At 43.2% G+C, this 9846-nt stretch overlaps 1 long non-coding RNA gene across 1 annotated transcript; it reads left to right on the top strand.

Annotated features, from left to right (window-relative positions):
* Nucleotides 1–6449: 6449 nt before the first annotated feature.
* LOC110904521 lies at nucleotides 6450–9276 on the top strand. The gene is made up of 3 exons (XR_002572590.2): nucleotides 6450–6574; nucleotides 7313–7400; nucleotides 8782–9276. It is a non-coding gene; the product is annotated as an uncharacterized LOC110904521 (long non-coding RNA).
* The last annotated feature ends 570 nt before the right edge of the window (nucleotides 9277–9846 follow it).

Genomic DNA, 9846 nt, shown 5'->3' with positions numbered 1-9846 from the left:
CCTAGTTAGATAGATACACCTCCCTCTTCTATCTCATTCTCGCTACATTACGACATCACACTCATACTATGTTTTCTGGTTATGAAGACAATGAGTGGACGCGGAAGACGAAACGTTAACATGACTCAGGCTCAGTTCACTAACCTGATCAACATGGTGGCTGTAGCTTTCGCAGCTCACTCTGGAGGTAAACTCGTTATTTTAGGATGTTTAGATCCTACCGCCGCATCGTCTTTTCCCCTAAACCTATTCGCTTCGCTTCTCACCACAGGTCAGCATGTGCCTGCGCAACCACGTGTTTGTACTTTCAAAACCTTCATGGATTGCAAGCCTCTCCCTTTCAATGGCACTGAGGGTGCCATAGGTCTTCTGCACTGGATCGAGAAGGTCGAAGCTATTTTCGCTGTCTGCGAGTGTCCCCCTGCTAATTGGGTGAAGTTTGCTACTGGCACACTTGAAGGAAACGCGCTTTCATGGTGGAAAGCACAGATCCAGATGCTTGGTTTGGAAACTGCTAATGCTACTACATGGGAAGATTTCAAGGATATGATCAAGGAAGAGTATTGTCACTGGGATGACATCCACAAGCTCGAAAATGAGTACTTTGAGCTCAAGATGATTGGATCAGAGATCGAGACATACACCAAATAGTCCAACGACTACGCTGCTCTTTGCCCAAACATGTCTCGACCTATGTATCGAAGGATCGAATTGTACATCAAGGGTTTGGCCCCAGAAATTCGGAGCCATGTGACCTCAGCCAACCTCAATACCATTCAGCCAGTCGTCCGTCTTGCTCACAAACTCACGGATCAGGCCGTGGAATAGGGCAAGCTGCCTAAAAGGATCAGTGCTACTGATGGAACTTCTGGTGATAACAAGCGTAAGTGGGAAGGAAACCAAAGCAAGGATGCTAACCCCACTCAGGCCCCAACTCAGTAAAGGAAAACTGAAAGTAACAAAGGCCCTCAACAACAGGGTGGCTATCGGGGAAACTACCCTAAGTGTAACAAGTGTAACCGGCACCACAATGGGGCATGTAACAAAGGTCAGTGCCAGCAGTGCAACAAGTTGGGGCATGAAGCCAAAGACTGTAGGAGTCAGTTTCCAGCTAGGCAGAATCAGCAACAACCCCAAGGAAATAACCGTGTATGCTATAAGTGTGGAGCAACGGGGCACATGCGAAGGGATTGCCCTGAACTGAACCAGAACCGCAACAACAACCAGGGAGCTGGAAACAACGATCAAAACAACAACAATGCTGGGAATGGTGCAAGAGGAAGGGCTTTTGTGATTGGAGCTGGAGAAGCAAGGAATGACCCCAACGTCGTGGCGGGTAAGTTCCTACTCGATGATCGTTATGTTTCTGTATTATTTGATTCTGAAACCGATGCTAGTTATGTATCCCTACGTATTAGTAAGAAGCTTAAGCACCCGCCTACGTTATTAAGTTCTAAATATATCGTCGAGTTAGCTAATGGTAGAAACATCGAGGCCTCACATGTTATCAGCAATTGCAAACTAGTATTGTCTGGTCAGGCCTTTAGCATCGATCTTTTCCCTATCGATCTTGGAAGCTTCGACGTCGTCATCGGTATGGATTGGTTATCCAAACATCGCGCTGAAATCCTCTGTCAAGAGAAAATGGTTCGCATCCCCCGCCGTTCTGGCAGACCACTCATCGTTCAAGGTGACAAAGGCAGAGAAGCATAGGCATCATCTCGTTCTTAAAGGCCCAGAAGTGTTTACGAAAAGGGCACACTGCCATCTTAGCACTTGTCACCGACACACAGGAAAAGGAAAAGAGGATTGAAGATTTTCCAGTGGTAAGTGACTACCCCGAGGTATTTCCTGAAGAGCTACCTGGACTCCCTCCCCACCGTCAGGTCGAATTCCAAATCGAGCTAGCTCCCGGAGCAGCACCTATAGCTCGTGTGCCTTATCGACTAGCCCCCGCAGAACTGAAGGAACTCTCTACGCAACTACAGGAGCTATTGGATAAAGGATTTATCCGTCCTAGTTCGTCACCCTGGGGAGCACCAGTGCTCTTTGTCAAGAAGAAGGATGGCACATTCCGAATGTGCATCGACTATCGTGAGCTAAACAAGGTTACCATCAAGAATCGTTACCCACTCCCTCGCATCGACGATTTATTCGACCAGTTGCAAGGATCGAGTTACTACTCTAAGATTGACCTGCGATCAGGTTATCATCAGCTAAGAGTTCGTGACGAAGACATCTCCAAGACTGCATTCAGAACTCGTTATGGTCATTACGAGTTCCTCGTCATGCCCTTTGGAATGACTAACGCGCCTGCAGTTTTCATGGATCTCATGAACCGAGTGTGCAAACCTTACCTCGACAAGTTCGTAATTGTGTTTATCGACGACATCCTGATCTACTCAAAAAGTCAAGAGGAGCATGAACAACACCTGCGTCTTATTCTCGAACTCCTTCTCAATGAACAACTGTACGCCAAGTTCTCGAAATGCGACTTCTGGCTTCGAGAAGTCCATTTCCTTGGGCACGTGGTCAATAAGGACGGAATTCACGTCGACCCAGCTAAGATCGACTCTATAAAGAATTGGCCTACACATAAGACTCCGACCGAAGTTCGTCAATTCTTGGGATTGGCAGGATACTATCGTAGATTCATCAAGGGATTTTCGAAGATTGCTCAACCCCTCACGACTCTCACTCAGAAGGGTATTGCTTACAAGTGGAATGAAGCTCAGGAGTCCGCTTTTCAGAAGCTAAAGGATAACCTCTGTAGTGCTCCTATTCTCTCGTTACCTGAAGGTACCGACGACTTTGTGGTTTACTGCGATGCGTCTATTCATGGGCTCGGTTGCGTGTTAATGCAACGCGAGAAAGTTATTGCTTATGCTTCTCGACAACTTAAGACTCACGAAAGGAACTACACTACGCACGACTTGGAACTGGGAGCAGTGGTTTTTGCTCTTAAGATATGGAGACATTACTTGTACGGTACCAGGTACACCATTTACACCGATCACAGGAGTCTCGAGCATATCTTCAAGCAAATGGAATTAAACATGCGACAACGTCGATGGGTCGAACTCTTGAATGATTACGAATGCGCCATCAAGTACCATCCGGGCAAAGCCAACGTCGTGGCAGACGCCCTCAGCCGAAAGGACACTACACCCAAGCGTGTGCGAGCACTACAGCTTACCATCCAGTCTAACCTCCCTACTCAGATACGAGGCGCTCAGGTTGAAGCATTGAAACCAGAGAACATCAGGGCTGAGTCCCTACGAGGATCGAGGCAGCGGTTAGAACAAAAAGGAATTGGCGCTTACTATGTAACCGGGCGCATATGGGTCCCCCTTTATGGAAAGTTACGCGAGCTCGTGATGGACGAAGCCCATAAGTCCCGTTACTCAGTACATCTTGGTTCGGATAAGATGTACCACGACTTAAGGACTACATATTGGTGGCCTGGCATGAAGGCCCACATAGCAACGTATGTCAGCAAATGCTTGACTTGCGCAAGAGTCAAGACTGAGTATCAGAAACCAGCGGGCCTGCTCCAACAACCAGAAATCCCGAAATGGAAATGGGAGCAAATTTCCATGGATTTCGTTACTGGCCTGCCTAGATCTCAACGCGGAAATGACACTATTTGGGTGATAGTAGATCGATTGACCAAGTCTGCACACTTTTTGGCTATTAAAGAAACAGACAAGTTCTCTACCTTGGCAGACATTTACTTAAAGGAAGTGGTCTCGAGGCACGGAGTGCCAACCTCCATTATTTCCGATCGAGACGCACGTTTTACTTCTGAGTTGTGGCAAGCTATGCACAAATCCTTTGGCTCACGTTTGGACATGATCATCATCCACAAACGGATGGGCAGTCTGAACGCACCATCCAAACCCTGGAAGACATGCTTAGGGCATGTGTGATCGATTTTGGCAAGAGTTGGGAGAAGCATCTACCTCTTGTGGAATTCTCGTATAATAACAGCTACCACACCAGCATTAAGGCAGCACCCTTTAAGGCATTGTACGGTCGTAAATGCCGATCACCTCTTTGTTGGGCGGAAGTTGGTGACAGCCAGATCACAGGCCCAGAGCTGGTGGTGGACACAACGGAGAAGATTGCCCACATCAGACAACGCATGGCGGCAGCTCGTGACCGTCAGAAAAGTTACGCTGATAAGCGTAGGAAACCACTATAATTCCAGGTCGGTGACCGGGTTCTACTTAAAGTCTCACCCTGGAAGGGTGTGGTTCGTTTTGGTAAACGGGGCAAGCTTAATCCGCGATATGTCGGACCATTCGAAATTACCGAGAAAATCGGTAAGGTTGCTTATAGATTGAATCTGCCTGAAGAGCTGAGTGCGGTGCACAACGTCTTTCACGTGTCTAATCTGAAGAAGTGTCTGTTACATGAAACACTCATAATTCCTTTCAAGGAACTCACTATTGACGAACGGCTACACTTTACTGAGGAACCGGTTGAGATCAAGAATCGAGAGATCAAAACCCTCAAACGTAGCCAGATACCTCTCGTGCGAGTTCGTTGGAACTCGCGACGTGGCCCAAAGTTTACCTGGGAACGGGAAGACCAGATGAAGCGCAAGTATCCCCAGTTGTTCCCAAGCGAAACCCCCAGCACTGAAGCTACAACCGAATTTCGGGACGACATTCCAAACTAACGGGGGGATGATGTGACACCCCGTTGAAACGTTCTCACCTATACTAGCTTGACAGTGGCTGCCTTAACTTTCGGGACGGAAGTTCTTAAAACTTGGGGATAATGTGACACTTTAGGTTTTCCCGAGCAACCTCCTTGTTTAGCATTATGTGTATATGTATTAACTAAATGAAAGTTCGTGAATTTATCTTAACGAGTTATGTGATTCTTGTATTAAGTATGTGTATTATATACATATGTATGATAGTGAACCGAGACCATAATGGACCCGACTCGAGACCACCCGACCTCGAGTAAACCAAACCGGTTGGGCCGTTTGGGCCGCACCTCCTTGAGCCCACTCGGACCCATTAGGGTGCATGGCCCTTGAATGGGTTATAAAACCCCCACATAAGCCGACACCTTCCTATTTTGGACACTCAAACCCCCAAACATTCCCTCACACTCACTCTCACACACTCTCTCTCTCTCTCTCCCTCACTAAAACCCTAAGACGTCACCACATCTTGCATTCTTTGAGCCGATTTGGAAGGAGAAGACGTGTAGCTAGACCATCATTCCATCTCGGAGTCACACTTACACACAACCGGTTTCGGTTAGTGTTTTCTCTTAGTTGTTTGTAATGAAAATGCATTTAAATAATGTTTATTAAGTGATAATATGCATTGTGACTTATAAGTGTGATGAATGCAAGATGAACATGATTTCCTTTTGCAAGAATGTGAATCTTTGTAGGATAATATGATGGTAAGATGTGTTAAATGGTAAAATAATGATAGTTGGGATTGTTTATGAGCATCCGATTCATGCTAGATATTATGGAACATGTGTGTTATGATGGTTTACAAAGATTGTCTTCGGATTTAGAATGAATGCATACATGATTATTGGTACACAAAATTGCATGATATGTGTTCTAGTTGAATGAAAACCTTAAAGGTTGAACAATATGAATATGATATGAACATGTTATGAATATTTGAAAAATGCTTGATTGATCCGTTCTGATTGAGAATTAGACAACAAAACATGTTTGTGCATTTTCATTGGATAGTACCTGGGATCATGAAATGAGAATTCTATTGGATAGTACGATTTGTGCAGACATTCTAGAAACAGCATGTAATGGAGTCGAAACCCTTGGTCTCGACTCGAAACCATTGAGTTACAACTCGAGACCGAAGTGATTGCGACTCGAGACCTCGACCAAACCACTCAAAACAGACTTCAGGGACTCGAGATCATCATGGTCTCGACTCGAGACGGGACTCGAGACCTCTGAGGTTGCGAGTTAAGCCTGCACTACTCGAGACCAGCCATTCGCAACTCGAGACCGCCTGGTTGCGACTCGAGACCGCGTGTTCTCGGGTCGAGACCACCTGGTCTCGACTGGGCTGCTTACTTTAGTTATTGGGCCACACTGTGATTTGTTTAGGATGCCTATTTAACTGAACCAGGTGTTATTTGTAACTGTTTAACTGGTAGGACAGGCCCAAATAACGTGATATGTATGCTATGTGTTAGTTATGTAACACCCCAAAATCAAATTATTAATTTGCTAGTTTGTTATCATGTTTAACAAAATGAGGTATAATAACTAGGTTAGTAAACCTAGTTAAATGTCTAGCAAATTAAGTAAAGGAATGAAACTTGTGGCAACTATGATGGGTAATAAACTTGAGGGACTAGGATTGCCAAATTTGAAAATGAATTTAATTAAAACAAAAATCTCATACACACAAGGTGTGTGTGTGCGTGAGAACGAGCAGGAGCAAGGGGGAAACCCTTCTCCTTCAACTACTTACAAGAACTCAAGAATTGAACCTGATTTTGGGGAGAAATCGGATGCATGAGCTTATATTCCTAATCATCTAGACAAGATGAACATGTGGTAAGTTGAAATTTGTGAATTTTTGATCTTACATGAAGTGGGTTATTGATTAATCCACGAATTGGTATGAAATTAAGCATGATTATGTGTTAGAATCGCTAAATAAAACGTGTATTATGTATGATTTCGGTTAATTTGATGATTAAAGAAGAAACCCACAACCTTGAATGAAGGTAGCGACATGGGTGTTCTACCCATGTCCAATCCTTGTTTGATGTATTTGTTACTAGCTTGAAATGGGTTTGGTGATATTAGTTTAGGGTTAATTGTATAAATGGAATGTGATTTTGAACACTCTCTTGGTGATCGGGAATTTGGAAGCTAATGACTATGCTTGAACTAGTTGTAAACTATGCATAGTAGGTTGTACGCACACCAAGTGCTTGATAAAATGACTAGGTGAAGCTAGAAAGTGAAATTGTATGCAAGTTGTGAGTTTACATGTATACAAAAGAGATTGTGATAAAAGTAGTAGTTTACTAACTTGGGAAAAATATGCTTTAGATGATACTCGTATATGAATTCGGGTTGAAAGTATATGTCGGTCAAACTTATGCATTAGGAGCTTGTACATTGTGTGATAGTGAATTTGGATTTCGAAGATATTAAATATTATGGTTGACAAATCATGTCGTATGCATGTTAGTAAAAATAATCGATGTTGATAAGAATAGGTAAATATGTGTTAATTTGAATGAGCATGAATACTAACATGATTTTGGCATGGCGACATGAAAGAATTGGAATCACACGAGCATGGGCCAAGCATGGAAGGTTAACGGGTCAAGATGAGGCAAGGAAGCGGTTACGAACACGGATGCACAAGGTAAGTAATTTCTATAATTACTTCTTAGTTGTTTATGTAAAGTTATGTGCAAACTAATTAGTATGATAATTGAGGTAAAAAAGAAATGAAATTGTATGATAGCAATGAAACATTAAACGGATCTTAGCTTTGATCCGAGTGAGGTATGTGTGATTAAAAATTGTAGCTAAGTAGTAGAATTGGTTACTTGGGCAAGGAAGTCCTTTGTTGTTAAGGATAGGGCTAAATTGACAAAAACGCCCTTGATGGGTATTTCGGCCAAATGACCTTAAAAGTCGTTTGGAAACGAGCTATTTGATTAGAGTAATGTCTTGGTCAAGTATAAAAGCGAAGTATAGAGTTTTGTATGTCATAGACCATTTAATGCGCAAATACCCATAACGGGTCAAAAATAAGCCTTTGAGCGAAAATGGGTTAAGAGGATGCAAGGCAACCGGGAATTTAACTTTTCATGATAGTCGAAAGTAGAATGATTAAGTTCATATGGCATTGGGGTCAAATAATCAGATTATGTTGGTAAAAAGCACGAACGGGTCAAATAGTTAGAAAATTGTAATAAGTCGAATGCATGTAAGTTAAGAATTTCCTTAATCCGGAGGTAGGATTTTAAGTCCATATGGTAGAATGTGAATTTACAAGCATGTGGGAAGAAACGGGAGGTTAAACGGGTAAACGGTTCAAAAGTTACGCAAGTTTTAGCGTTTTCGGACATCGAAATGGATCTGCAGCGAAATGGCGCATGGTCATGCGCTTGGCCGCATGGTCGTGCGCTTGGCCGCATGGTCGTGCGCTTGGCCGCATGGTCGTGCGATTTCGAGCAAATCATTGCACTAGCTTGTGCACTGCCAGTGCCCCCAACGTCGTAGGAACTGCACGGTCGTGCGGTTGGACGCATGGCCGTGCATCAGTTGCCACTGCACGGTCGTGCGGTTGGACGCATGGCCGTGCATCAGCTGCCAGTTCAGTATAATGTGCAGAATTCGTACAAAACAGTCCCGTAACTGAAAAGGAGTCCCGAATCGTATTCTAAACTTATTATAGAATGTTTATGGGATACGATGGGCGTGTATGCAATTATATATGGAGCGAAATAAGTAGAAAGGCGTAGGTAAATATAGGTAGAGATTTACCTACATGATTAGTAAAAGAGAACCCTTGGGCAACGCGTCAAACGCGTCTAGAAACGTATGTATGTGAGTAGGTAAGTGTGTATGTAGGCATGTATGTAGGTATGCACGTATGTAGGTACGCACATATGTATGTTGGTACGCAAGTATGTGGGTAGTTATGTGTGAACGTTTGCGTATATATATATATATATATGCATGTATTCAAAGAAATTGAGTACTGACGATAATAATAGCGTGCCTTGTGAACAAAGTGTAACGCAGGTACAACGAGGAAGTCTCACCACGGAATGTATAATCAGATAGAAAGCTGGGATGTGACGAGATAATGAAATGAATAGTCAGTTGGTATGTAATGCAGGAATGAGTACATTGAATTCCAATGAAAATTCAAGCCGAATCCGGAACAAGGGAATGCGAAGGGATAGTTGAATGAACTAATGTCACATTATCGAATGTTATTCAATTTTTAATTATATGAGATTAATGTTATATGATGTTGTCGTAGACTAATGGTTAAGTTGTATGTGATGCCCACAGGTGCTACTCGGACTTCTCCTGCTACTAAGGATGTGAAGCGGACGTAGATCGAGTCAAGAGCAAGGATTGTACGGAAAGATCGGTCACATAGTTGAAGTATATAACATCTAGAAGTCTGAATTTTTGTACGAACGTTGTGAATTCTTTTTATAGAACGTTTGACTTTTGAGAAATTGGAACCTTCATGTAAGTAATGTTGTTGATAAAGAAAGAAAATTTAAGGCTCTTTTTCCGCTGCGTCATTTTTAGGGTTAAACGTGTTAGGGCGTAACAAGTTGGTATCAGAGCCCTGGTTTGAGAGAATCAAGTAGAAGGAGGTAAATACTTGAACTCAAACCGGTGTGCTCTCGTGATCAAGAACCCGTACAATCCAAGACTCGATCAAGGCCTAAAGGCAAAAGCGAATGTAAGTGTATATTAGATTATGTATTCGAAGGAAACTAATAGTATGTTATGTGAAGGGTAAGCACAATTGTTTGGAAGGGATAATCCGTGAATGCGGGCTAGGACCGGCAACAAGGCAAGTAATAAGACGAATTGACCCCAGGTACGTAAACCTAACGTGCGGGCGTACGAAGTGGTATAATTAAGCAAGTGAAAGAAAATTTTTAAACGAAATATAAGAACGACATGGTAAATAAGTTTTGAAAATGTTACACGTGCCGAAACTAAATTCTTCGGACATAAGGTGGCGATTACGCGAAGACACGAAACTAATACGTGGAATGTGTACCTGGCCAGTGCACAAGAAACGTATGACGTTCGTGAGACCGTGATAA

Source organism: Helianthus annuus, chromosome 2 (assembly GCF_002127325.2).
Source record: "Helianthus annuus cultivar XRQ/B chromosome 2, HanXRQr2.0-SUNRISE, whole genome shotgun sequence".
In the NCBI taxonomy this organism is placed as follows: domain Eukaryota; kingdom Viridiplantae; phylum Streptophyta; class Magnoliopsida; order Asterales; family Asteraceae; genus Helianthus; species Helianthus annuus.
The sequence above is the reverse complement of the archived record's forward strand: the minus strand, read 5'-3'. Positions and strand labels throughout refer to the sequence as shown.